A 13586-nucleotide genomic window follows, 5' to 3' on the forward strand; every position below is an offset into this window, starting at 1 on the left:
AAGTGTGGTGGTGGAGCTAAGCTTCAAAGCTTCATTGAAAGTCTGTCTGTCACCTATCCCTAGTTCAGAGTACTGCACTCTCTCTCAGGAAGTAGAAGGAACAAAGATGAATTTATAGAGCAGATCCCGGTCCAAATGACAGACCTTTCCCTAAATTCAAAGTAATCAGAGTTCCTGAACAGAGGGTTTATTATGGAGGCCCAGAGGTAGCGGATCGTTCTGGAAGGCAGCACAGCATGGTGAGAAGAGAACCGCACTTGGAGCCCGAAGTCCAGGTTTGGATGCTGGCTCTGCCCCCTGGGACGCGGAGCAGCTCCCGCCCTGAGCACGGTTCCCGTCTTCAAAATGATAAGTGTATTCGGCATCATTAGGTGCTCAGTGAAAGGGAGTTACAGCTGCATTTGGTCCTAGCCGTGGGGTGGGAAGTAGGAAGGACATGGTCTTTCTGTTGCCTGTGGACCATTTTGGGTCTTTAGGGATCATCATTTCAGAAAGTTCGTCAGGAGCTTCCCTATCCTGGCCAGTGATGGTCAAGTCGACAGACTTGGAGGTGGAGACGTGTCCACATCCGATAACGGGCGCCCCGCTGGGGTAATCCTGCTCCAGCGATGAGGCGTGTGGCTAGACGTGGCTGATGCTGGTGTGGCTCCTTCTGGCGTTCATTTCATTCATTCCAGACCCATCGGCTGCTTCCTGGCTCTGCTGGGCCCTCGTGGGACCACCCTCCGTGTGTACCCACCTGCTCTAGAGCCGCATCCTTCCCTCTTCCCTAGCGGTGAGGTTGCCTTCCAAATGAAACCTTTGCATCTTCTCCAAATATGTGTTCCTCTCTGTGAAAGTCCTTTGTGATCTGGGACCAAGTGGTACCCACAAGGAAGGGCTGATTTGTCTTGTCCCTTTGATGGACCTGCCCTGCCTGCTCCTGCACACTCTAGGGGTCTTCAGAAACTTCCAGGCTTTTCCATGCAGCCATTCTTGCCTCTTTAGTTCAAGAGCCCCCTGCCCCAACCTTTTCTTTTTCTACCTTCCTTAAGGAGCAATGTTATGAGGCTAACTTATGTACACCCCAACCTCCAAGCTACATCTCAGATACCCAATGGCCACACATCCTCTTGAGAAAGACGTCAAGTCCTATAGGCCTGGGTTTGCCCCTGATGGCTGACTGGCCTCCAGTCTGGAGAAGGGCAAATGGAACATGGAATTTAGGGGAGAGCTCACTCTCCGCTCACCTTCTGGGGTCTGCTAACCTCTGTGCCTTGCTTCATCTTGAAAATGAAGATCCCAATCACATTTTGCTCAGGGCTCTTTGGAAAGATCCCATGACCCAATACCTACAAAGCACTTAGCATAGTATCTGGTCCACACACTGCTGCTACTAGGACTGCCAGTAGAAAGAGCTGGAAACCTAACCATTAGAGGCGAACATCCTACAGTAGGAAGAATATATCTGATTTTGAATCTCCACACTCTCACTCACTGGAATATTTGTGCAAAACAACCCCGCAGAGCCTCTTCGCTCATCCTGACACTGGACCTGACAGTCGCTCGCTCCCAGGGCAGTGGGGATGTCAAGTGTCTGGGACTCTGCCCAGCACAAACTATGCATCGTGGATCTCAGTCACCTAGTGTTGTTAGCGGTCTCGCCTGCCATTGCCGAATGTTCCAAAGTGTTGGGGGGTTGCTGCTGCTCTGGGGACTTGGCCTCCACCGGCACTTGGAACGGGGAGGTATGCAGGGCAGGCAGATGGGGGTTCAAGTCGAGGAATATTGTGTACTTGAACTGACAGTGATTCACAACACATCTGCATGGACTGCTCGGAGTCCAGACATTTGCCGAAGGGAGGGAGATGGGGGAGCTGTGAGCAAAGGATGCTCCGTCCCTGGGAGTATAAACACAGCACCATCTGTGACCTAAAAAGGTTTGGTTGGGAGGGCCCTTGAAATCTGTTGTCCGTTGTTTGGACTGCGCTCAGCCTCCCCAAGGAAACAGCCAGGGAGCTACCTGGGTTGTGTCTGAGAGCTGTCAGAGGCCAGAGCCAGCGCCGCTGGATCCAGCATGGGACTGCAGGCAGCTGCCTGGCCAGGCCCACCACTGCTCTTTCTTGGCTCAGTGGGTCTCCGTGCCACGGAGAGAGAGGTGCAAAGGAGGTGCCAGCCACTTGTAAGGCCCAGTGAGAGAACCTGCCCAAGCCCCTGAGTCTGTCCCAGGTAGCAGGTGCGCTCCTGTCGCCAACACACACTCCTTGATGGTGGGGATGGGGTCTTATTTTTCTTGCATCCTTTCGGTCTGACACTGAATATCTGTCCAGCAAATGTTTATTGAATTGAACTGCAGCTGTTGTATAATGACCAGATTCTCTTTAGGTAATATGTGCTTTAAGAAAATCCATCAGCGATTTCTGATGTCTGTAACAGAACTCCAGTGACTATATACTCTGGTTTTTCTCTTCATACGGACTTATTGTTTTCATTTTTTTTAAAGATTTTATTTATTTATTCGATAGAGATAGAGACAGCCAGCGAGAGAGGGAACACAAGCAGGGGGAGTGGGAGAGGAAGAAGCAGGCTCATAGCGGAAGAGCCTGATGTGGGGCTGGATCCCATAACGCCGGGATCACGCCCTGAGCCGAAGGCAGACGCTTAACCGCTGTGCCACCCAGGCGCCCCCGGACTTGTTTTCAACATGAATCCTAAGATAGTATTGGCGTCTCAGGCTCCCCAAAACTGGGGCTTTGAGGGAACGGTTTGAATTGGTTTCAGAGACCAGGAAGAGCTCCAGGTTTCTCCCAGGATGCCAGGCAGCAGCAGCTCCGTGGTCGGCTGGGGGAGCAAGGTAGGATGCTTCGCTTCGCACGGCGCTCTAAAGCAACAACCAGTCCTTTTGAAACAACTTCGAGCATGACTGGTGTCTTTCTAAGATGGCCACGTGGAGACAGAGGGACACAAGGAGAACGCCATGAGACAAACAAGGCAGAGATGGACATTGTGCATTTATAAGTCAAGGAACACTGAAGATGGCCAGCAAACTACCAGAAGCTAGAAAGAGACTTCAACCTTGAATCCACCTGGTATTCTTTTCATATTTCTCTTCTGGTTTTTCCTCTTGCGCTCACCTGTATTTTCCACATTCAATGCTAGTGTTGCTTCTACTCGACTTGAGGGCAGGCATTTTTCACTCATTTGTCTCCCTGTTTCTGATAGTGACTTCCTTCAGCTGCCACCTTTGAACTCCTCCCCTGTCTAGAGCTTGTGTGTATGGTTGCACATGTTGCTCACTGCACAAGGACTCCTGGTCAAGGGGAAAGTAGGGCTAAAAGTTCAGCCTTTGCTATGCTTGCCAGCCTATGTATTGTGGTGCAGGATCATAGCCACATTGGGGGGGGGGGTTAAAAAGCTCTCATGATGATGCCAAATGGGGTAGTGCTGGCTGGCTTAGTTCTTAGACACATCCTCTGGCCTCAACATCTCTGATGGCCTCTGTGGACTCTGTCCCTTGCCCAGCAAAGCCGTCTTGATCTCTGCCTCTGCCTTTCCCCCAGAATCCCCAAGCAGTGCTCTCACCCGTCTTCTAGAGCTTTCAGAATGTATTCCATGGTAGCTCTTTCTATGGCAGCTGGTGGGCATCTCAAGGGCGGCTCTCTGTAGCCCCCAAATGTATCTGTCCCCGTTCTTCCCTCTCACCCCACAGCCCCCTGCTCGCAGGAGCCGCAGGTGGTGGTGTCACCATGGCTTCGGTTCCAAGAGATTCATTCCAGCCGCAAAAGCGCTAAGCTTTCCCTGTGATCACACATTTTTGCACCAGCCAGAGTCTGCACATGCCTCCACAGACCGGCGGCCAGAGGCATGCGGGTATCAGGGACTGCTTAGAGACGCTGGCCAAAGCCGGCCCGATGAGGGAGGGCCCCGATTACGTGCAAGAAGAGATCTATTTGAAACAACTGACAAGAAACTGTACGTCGGAAATCAGAACAGCTGTGGGCTCCTCAACGCAGCAGATGGGTATGCGGGGAATGCTCTGCGGCTTTAATCACATTTAACACGCCTGTCAGAGAATTGGGTCCATCTCAGTATTAATTCGGGTTTTAGACATTGTTTGACAGAGTTGGGCCTTACGGTGCATGCTGCGCTCCGCACCACCAGGAGGACAACGGTTTCTGTGCCTTGTTTTCAGCAGGGAGTGACGAGGACAGCTCTGCCGGGCTGGGAAAGTGGCGGGGTTCACACTGGGGCGGGTGCAGGGTGGAGGGGGCACTGCGCCCCTCCCTAGAGGGCAGAGCTCGGCCGAGGCTGGGGCAATTGTGCTCAAGGGGTGGGCAGCCCAGCCCCGACTTGGATCACTGCATATGCTTCAAGTCTGAACTTTTGCCTGCATCTGTGAATGCTAGATTCATGGAAGCATGGGGAAAACTTTCAGTGTTTCCATTCCAGGCCAAGCCCACACACGGTTTCTGGCCAGGAAAGGCAGCTCCGCCAGCCCCAAGCCCTACGAGCAGCAGCATGATGGAATGGGAGCAGAGGTTTGGGCGTCATGAGACCCGAGTTCAAGTCCTACTGTTCCCTCCTTCCTTCCTTCCTTCATTTCACCCACCACCATCTGTGGAACACCAACTCTGTCCCGGGTGTGTTCTCAGCACTCACTGTAGACGAGAAAAGCAACCCTCCCTTTGCTCCAGCCAGGCTGGCTTGGGTGCCATCAGACCTACTCCTAACGATACAGAGACACCTGTGGTCAAGGTCATGCGGATACAGGAGGTAGGGCACGAAAGCACACAGCACATTGCAGGCAAAGGGGGGCTTAGTACAGGATGGTCGGCAACAATAAAACAGTTTCCTCTTCCTTCCCAGGAAACGGATGTTTGTTTCCTGCACGTGAACAGGGCATGTCATCTTCTGCCCATCCTAGCAGCTCCGGCCTATGGTCTGGGTCCTGCCGGCCTGGTAGTCCACAACCGCAGGGTCTCCTTGGACTATAGACCGTTTCAGAATTGCGGATGGAATGCAGTTTTGTTTGTTTGCATTGCAAAGGCATAAGAAAAAAAGCTGGTTCCCAAACAATACCATTGTAGATTTTATGACCCTAAAACTCCCTGTAAGCCATTAAAAATAGGAACCAAATGCCTGTAAATATACAGATGCTATCCTCAGGAAAAACAGTCCATTTGTTTCTATTTCACGGGACCTTGGACAGGGTGGAGATGAGAGATAGGAGGGGCCAAGGTGCCCATCCTGCTGTACTTTTCACCCGACCACAAAAGCCAGCAGTGGACGGCAAGCTATTTTGCTTCGTTCTATAGCGAGATCCTGGGTTTCATGGCTTCCACAGACTGTTTTGAACACTTCAAAAGAACAATTTTAGCTTCTGCTTTGAAAATCCTTTCTTTTGCCGTCTAGTTACTAGCCTGCTGGGCACAGATGCTGACTCCTCAGTCACTGACTTGACTCTGCCACCAAAAATGTGTTCTGAACTTACTCACATGGAGATTTGAACTATCACGTCCCCACAGATCTGTCTGCAGCCATGAGCGTACCTGAAAGCACATTTTGAGATTATATGGATGAACTAGAGCTTCATGTGAGGATCGTGGCTGATTTTGACTCATCACAGAATCAAATCCTTGGCCATTCGTTTGCTGCTACTAAGTACGGAAGGGACAGACGTGAGATGGAGAGGGGCAACGGTTAGCAAAATCTAACAGCATGTGAATTGCTGGCAGAGCATAAACAAAATCAGATCCCCCCCTCAGAGCCCCCCCCCCCCCGCCCCGGCATCTGATTAATAGTCTGGGTTGTGACTCAGGAATCTGCCCATTTAGGATACACTTTGGCATTCTAATGCAGGTAATCCAGAGACCATTCTTGGAGGAACACTGATGTCCAAAAGGAGAAATACACATGATCAGCAAGTAGACGCTCCAAACCAGTATTGTTTAAAGAAATTTTAGTTAAAATAGGAGTTTGAAGCCTATCCAATTGGCAAGTATTTTCCTACATGGCAATACCCAGCACAGGCAGATACCAAGCAGGTGGCCATTCTCTCCGGCTAAGGGAGTGGGAACTATGACCCGTCTCAGGGGCATGGGGAGAGGTGCAGAGATGGGCCATGGGTATTAAAGAGCCTCAACACCTTCTACCCAGGAGAATGAATAGGTCAAGGAGGGATTTACCATAAAGGAGTAATCACAAGTATGTGCAAAATTGTGATGATACAGATGCGTGGTTCACTGTAGAATTATCTATTATATGAAAAATAGTTGAAGCATCCAACATGACAGGTTTTTGGTTAAAAAATTATGGTAGATTAACTGATGAACTAATACGCAGATGTTAGAATGGCGTTGAATAGGGGAAGTCGTGAGGACATTATCGCGAAGTGTCATTAAATGAAAAAAATTTTAGAAAAATCGTTAATTGAAACTTTGAAAAATACAGAAAAGTATAATGAATAGGTCTTTAATTTTAATAGTTGGAAAGTTACTAATGAAGGTTACTTTTAAGAATGGGGGGAAATTACATTTGGCATCTGTCAGGGCTGGATTTGCATCTCCATCACTGATGGAGTGTGATTTGGGGCACTCATCTCTCCATGTTTCAGATTCCTCAACTGTAAAAATCGAGTAAATGCTACTGGCATATGGGTTTGTCATGAGAATTAAAAGAGATAATTATGTAAATGCACTTGACACATAATAGAGTATATAAATGCTGGATCTCATCTCCCTTTTCAAATTTTGAAATCAGAAAAAGAACTAACCTCTGGCCAAAGATCAAAAGAGTTCATTTCTTTTACACACACTATGGAATTTCAAGTTGTTTCTTTTGGATACTTTTTCTGGAAAAGTGTTCTTAGGGCATATTAGATACTGTTGGAAGCAAAAACTGGGATTTGTCATTGACATCCTAATTGGCTAATTATAGCCTCTGGCCCTATTTGTCTTGCCTTTTCTCAGCTTTAACAGTTTGGAATATTTAAATAATTTTCCTTCTTCCACAGTTTTAATAAAAGAAAAATCTTATGATCCTTATCTAGAGAGGCAGGAAAGCTCAGACTATTAAAATTTTCCATCTCCTTAAAATCCCACTGAGTCCCAATACCATTTACGATAGCATCAAAAATGTTATACACCTAGGAATAAATCTAATGAAAAATACACCAGACGTCAACAAAGAAAACTACAAAACATTGACAGAAATTTTACCACCACCTAAATAAAATGAAGGGATGTACCATATTCATATTGTGGAAGACTTAATGCTGGAGAGAGGTCAGTTTCCCCCAGATTATATCTTTCAGCATCTCTTATATCATCTAGACTAAACTAGAATGCTGATAGCAGCCCTATCTGTAATAGCCCCAGACTGACAACAACCCAAATCCCCATCATCACTGCAATGGGTACATCAGCTAGGGTATATCCCCACAATGGAATGCTGCACAGCAATGATAATGAGCAATCTACCATGACAGGCAATATGGATAAATCTCATCAACATTACGTGGCACACAAGGAAAGACCCGTAAGAGAATACATGTTGTAGGACTCCCTTGATACAAAGTTCAGAAACAGGCAAAATTAATCTACGTATTTAGAAGTCAGCATCTTAGTTTCCCTTTTGGGGCAGTAACGTTTGGGAAGGAGCATGAAGGAAGTTTTTGGGGTGTTAGTAACATTCTGCTTCTTGGTCTGAAAGCTAGTGAAATGGGTGTGTTTGGTTTGTAAAAATTCATCAAGCTCTATACTAAGGAGTCCATGCCATTATGCATATATTTGAATATATTTGATACTTCGATAAAGAGTATAAAAACTTTGTTTCCTTAGGTTTCCGCTACTGGGTATTTACCCAAAGAAAATGAAAACACTCTTTTGAAAAGATACATGCACCCCTATGTTTATCACAGCATTATTTACAATGGCAGAGATATGGAAACAACCTAAGGGTCCATCAATATACAAATGGATAAGGAGGATGGGGTATATATACATACAATATATATACATTATGTGGCTTTAAAAAAGGAGGTACTTGGGGCACCTGAGTGGTTCAGTCGGTTAAGCGTCCAACTCTTGATTTGGGCTCAGGTCATGATCTCAGTCATGTTGGGGTCCGTGCTCAGTGGGGAGTCTGCTTAAGATTCTCTTTCCCTCTCCCTCTGCCCCCGCCCCCTGCTCACGCATGCTCTCGCTCTAAAAAAAAAAAAAGTTGATCATGCCATTTGCAACAACATGGTAACATGGTTGGACCTATAGCATATTATGCTAAGTGAAGTCAGATTGAGAAAGACAAATACCATATGATTTCACTCATATGTGGAATCTAAAAAACAAACCAAACAAACAAAGCAGAATCAGACCTATAAATACAGAGAACAAATTGATGGTTGACAGAAGGAAAGAGGTGTGGGGGGGATGAGCAAAATGGGTGCAGGGGAGTGGGAGGTACAGGCTTCTGGTTGTGGAAGGAGTAAGTCACGGGGAGGAAAAGCTCAGCATAGGGAATAGAGTCAATGATACGGTCATGGTGCTGTATGGTGACAGATGAGAGCTACCCCTGTGAACACAATATAAGGTATCAACTTGTTGAATCACTATGTTGTACACCTGACTCACTAGGTCGTACAGCTGAGATGAGTATAACATTGTCAACTACACTAAAAAAATGAAATTGAAGACAAAGTCTCTCATTAAAGTTATATTTTGTTGAAGACTTCATGTCTGGCCTTATTGCAATCTTTGGAGGCAAAGCCCCACTGTCCTATATTGAGAAAGGAAATGAGCAGTGATTATGGCATTGAGGTTTCCACAATGGAAAGGCAGAGTCAGAATCTACTTCAAAAAGTTTTGCTTGGGAGCCAATATAGTTAGGAGAAGAGAGACAGGAAAGGAAGATTTATTGAACATCTGTTTTGTGTCAATTCCTGCCTATCCATGTGCTTCTCCCCCACCCCCATCTCTTCATTCACATGACAAAATAGGAAAAGATTATTCATCCTCTTTCACATATTAGAAAACCGAGGCTCTGAGTAGTTTGTTAACTTGGTCAAGACCAGACAGATAAGATGAGGGGACTGGAGGCGTTTCCTGTGCCTACTAAAAGAAATCCCCACAAACTGGGTGGCTTAACACAAGGAAAGTTTATTTTCTCATAGTTCCTAGAGGCTAGAAGTCCAAAATCCAGGAGTTGGCAGGGCTGTACTCCCTCCAAAGGCTCTAGGGAAGACGATTCCATTCCTCACCTCTGCTGGTTTCTACTAGCTTTATGCAGTCCTTGGCTTTTGACTGCAGAACCCTGATGTGTCTCTGTCTTCACAGGGCTGTCTCCTTAGTGCTGTGTCTTCTCTTCTGTCTCTTATAAGGACACTTGGTATTGGATTTAGGGCCCAACTGGATAATCCAGGATGATCTTACCTTGGGATCCTTAATTACATCTGCAAAGGCCCTCCCCTCACCCCCCAATAAGCTTACATTCACAAGTTCTGGGATTTAGGATGTGGACATATCTTTTGGAAGGGATACCATTCAACCCGCTAGAGTTGAAGTTTACAAATGAAAGCAAAGACAGTATCAACCCCCTAAATCTAAGATCTGATGTAGCTTCAGTACTAGAGAGGTCTTCTCTTTGTTAACAATGCTCACAGCTGGTTCTTGTACAATCTTCAGGGCAACTTCTGAAGTGCCCCAAAGTGTCTCCTTGGATATGCCAGAGTTTAATGAAGAGACTAAAGGCCTTGGAAATTTGCTACCCATTTACTCTCACTGTTTGTAGAGGATGCTGTCGGTGCCTGGCCCAGACCTTCACCAGGTTGACACATCCTGTGGTCCAGAGACTTTGGTGTCTGACAGCTCACGGCCACTGGCTTCTTCAGAAAATTGCCTTTAGTCAGATGGAATCTGTCTCAGTCTGGAGGTTATGCACTCCCCACTGGAGGCCAATGACTGACAAGGGATGAAGGTGGCCCTTTGTCTAGAGATGGGATCAACTTTGTGTTGGAGTTTGTGTTCCATTATGGGACCACCCTGAAACCATATCTTTGCTTAACTTTGCCCTATTCTGCTTTTCTTGCTTCCTTTCTCCTAAGCACACTCCCTTAATAAATCACTTTTTTCAAGAACCCTGGCCTCAGACTCTGCTTCTTGAGAATCCTAAGACAATGCCATTGCCCTTGGCAATGGCCCACCTTGCCTGCCACACTCTGCTGCTTTTATTTATTTGGCAGGTGCACACATGAAGATTTTAAGTCTGGGACCATTTAGTAAGCTGAATTCTAGTCTTGACCCCTGATGGTTTTACTGACAAATTTTATAAATACCCATCTTGGAAGATCAACATCATTGATGTCAACGAGTGAGTCCCTGAGGCCTGGAGACCTGCTTGGGACCAGCCACACAAGCCACTAGAAGGAACATTTGTTGTGTGTGTGTGTATGTGTGTGTGTGTGTGTGTGTGTGTGTGTGTGTGTGTGTGTTGGCGGGGGTGTGAAATAATCGGCCCATTAGTCTGAGCAAAGATTTTCCTGTCCTTTAAAGTGTGATTTTATCTTAATTATACTTTCCAGAAAATAATAAGAATATAGAACTTGCCATTTAATTTTATTAGTCAAGCAAACTATTAGTCTGGCAGGAGGATTGTCCAAACATCTTGGTTAGAAATGGATCAATGAGTTGTTGATGGACTTACCAAATCATTCGTATTAGCCCTTTTAAAGATAGCTTTCATTTTAATTAAACAATATACACAGTATTTTAAAGACCCAGCACTACAGACATATCTCAACATATGCTTAGAGTAAAACGACAGTGACTGTAAACTTGGCCTGGGTAGAGCAGCATTAGAAGAAGCTTTCGAGGATCCATAATCAGAGCTGGAAAGCGAGTGGGGTTTTAAGAAGGACGAGGTGTGATGCTATCTTAGGTGTGATCTTGGTGGTGGGATGGAGTCCAGACCAGCTGAGCAGAGGCGGACACTTTTAAGGCTTGAACATCTAGAAGCAGATGTCACTGTCACGTTCTGTGGCTGTCAGGAGTGCTGTGATCCTCACTCATGGCCTCTTTGCTTTACTCTGTTATGTCTGCTCTCTCACCACTTTTTGGCCATAAGCCTTGATCTGACCCTGTGTCTAGGTTTACTTTTAGCTTCAGATCCCTCTGCTGAGAACCTCTTCTGTTGGTGTTTCTCAGTCGGGATTCCAGGAAGAGAATTTGATTGGTCATCCTCAGCTGTTTATGCCAGGCGACATGGTCATAGCTCCCTGGCTAGATTTCAGATTTGTTGCCTTAGATCAGGAGTCCAGCCCTGATCCTATCATCCAGGGGTGAGGTTCAAGGGAGAAAGTCATGTGCCATAAAACACTGCAGAGTGAGGGCGGCCTCTTCATCTGGTTGGTGGCTGGGGCAGGAACAGTGACTGATGGGTCTGGGACCACGTTTCTGCAGTATATGCTAATATGGCCTAAACCTCCCTGCACTGTCTTGTCCCCTCACCTCCTCCCTAGTCTCACCTCCCACTTCTCTGTCCTCACTCCACACCAGCCACAGGCCCCCTTGCTGGTCTTTCAACATGTTCTCCTGAATTTTACACTTGCTGTCCCCTTGGCTGGGGGTATTCTCCCCCAGATGTCCGCATGATCCCTCCGCAACCACACCATATGGGATAGCAGCTCCCAGCACTCCCCAGCCCACTTCCTCTGTTCTAGTTAAGCCCATAATCCTGGAGGCCATAACAACGGTCATCTTTATCTACTCATTTGCTCATTGTCTACCCCATCCCCCAACCCACACACTAGAATAGAAGCTTCAGGAGAATAGGAATGTTGGTCTGCTCACTCTCCTAACCTCAGTGTTCAGAATAGGGTCTAGCATGCATTTGTTGATTGAATGAGTAGAGACGTAAGTGCATAGGTCTTGGGAACAAATGTGGGTCTCCACGGCAAGTCTACTGCCTTTTCGGTGGGCTCGAGCTTCTCGTGTATTCTGGGCCCTGGATAATCTTCTGATAAACATCTTTTCTGAAGAGAACCAGAGTCAATTTCTAGAGCTTGCCACCAAGAATCCGAACTGGAACAATAGGTATCATTATCAGAGGCAGTTGCCATGCTTTTTCTTCTTCTCATTGTTTTGAAGCACCTGGTCAGTTTATTGGTTTATTTCAAAGGCTAGTTTATAGGCTTATAGGAGAGAGAGGAGACAGTTTGGTGTCTTATTCGATCAATTTACCAACTTGCTTTAGAGGGGATTGTGGCCTTAGTAGAAGACCTGCTCCTTGAGAGAGGGATGGGGTCCTCTTCAGCTTTGCAACTCCCAGGGGACCAGGGCAGGGTCTGGAACGCTACTAGGTAACTCTAGCCCACATTTGTGGGATTAGAATGGAAACAGGGGAGTCTGAACCAGCAGACTTAACCACATTAAGGGACAGGTCAAACCATGAGACTCCCAACAGCAGTTCTTCCTGGAGGATATTAGGGATAGTCACAGGAATCTCCTTAGATCTGTGAGACGGTCTCAATGTGTGTCCCTTTTAGGTCTCAGAAGGACATTGTTTTCTGGTCTCAGTTCCGGCGCTTCTTTCAAGTTACTGGCTTGTGACTTTTGGACTCTATGAATCCCACAAGCTGGTCCAAGGTGTGTAGCTGGCATTTTGGATGGAACAATTCTGTGTAGGACTGTGCTATGCACTGTGGGGTATGTAGCCTTGCTGACCTCATCCACTAAAGGCAGAAGCAGCCCCAAATCATGGTGAGAAAAGAAGTGTGCTACAGTTCCACCCTCCCCACTCCTGAGAGGGAACTTCTGAAGCTGACAGGTTCTCCTCTTTGCTTTGGCCATTAGGAAGCTCGGGAAGATAGCCGGCAAGCATCCTCAAGAACTACAACAAAGGATCTCCTAAAAGGCAAATTTTCTATTATCCTTGCAAAAGGGTATTTCCTCTTTCCTCATTTTCTTTTCAGTTGCATTTACTTATCATTTTTTGTTTCTTTTCACATATTATATGCATTTTTGTAAGCCTCTTCAAATCTTTAAGATGGAGTCCAAGTAAATAAACTAGTATAAAATTATTTGGTGCTTTGGAGGCTTTTCTTCTATATATGACATTTGTGCCAGTCTCTTGTTTGAGCTTTTCTTTCCTAAGATGTTTTGGGAATAAAAGCACTTGTAGAAATACATCGAATGCATTTGTCTGTTGCACCTCGTAGCACTGTGAGAGAGGCCTTCTGTGTGCCGAGAATCTCAGTCGGTTGTAAAGCTACTCTTCAACGATGATCTGTTGGGTAGAAGCAAGAGAAATAAAAAAGGAAATCCCATAAAAGAAACAGCAGCATATATCTGGTGAAACCCACTAGCCCAGGAGGGGGAAGAATAAAGATACACAGTCTAACTGTTGAAACTGCAGGAGTGCATATTCTGGGTAGGATGTTAATTCCCCAGACATCTGTTGGTGACATCTACAGTCAGACATGCATCATTGGAGGGATCTGTAAATTATCTGGGGGACAGTTTAATGATCTACAAAGCAGCACACCCACCCAGCACAGATAGCATCTTCAAAATAGGGCACGAAAATTAATTTTGGTGGGAGAAGAGGGAGAGTGGGGA

This window comes from Ursus americanus, chromosome 18 (genome assembly GCF_024610735.1).
Source record: "Ursus americanus isolate L20-20 chromosome 18, mUrsAme1.1.p, whole genome shotgun sequence".
NCBI lineage: Eukaryota > Metazoa > Chordata > Mammalia > Carnivora > Ursidae > Ursus > Ursus americanus.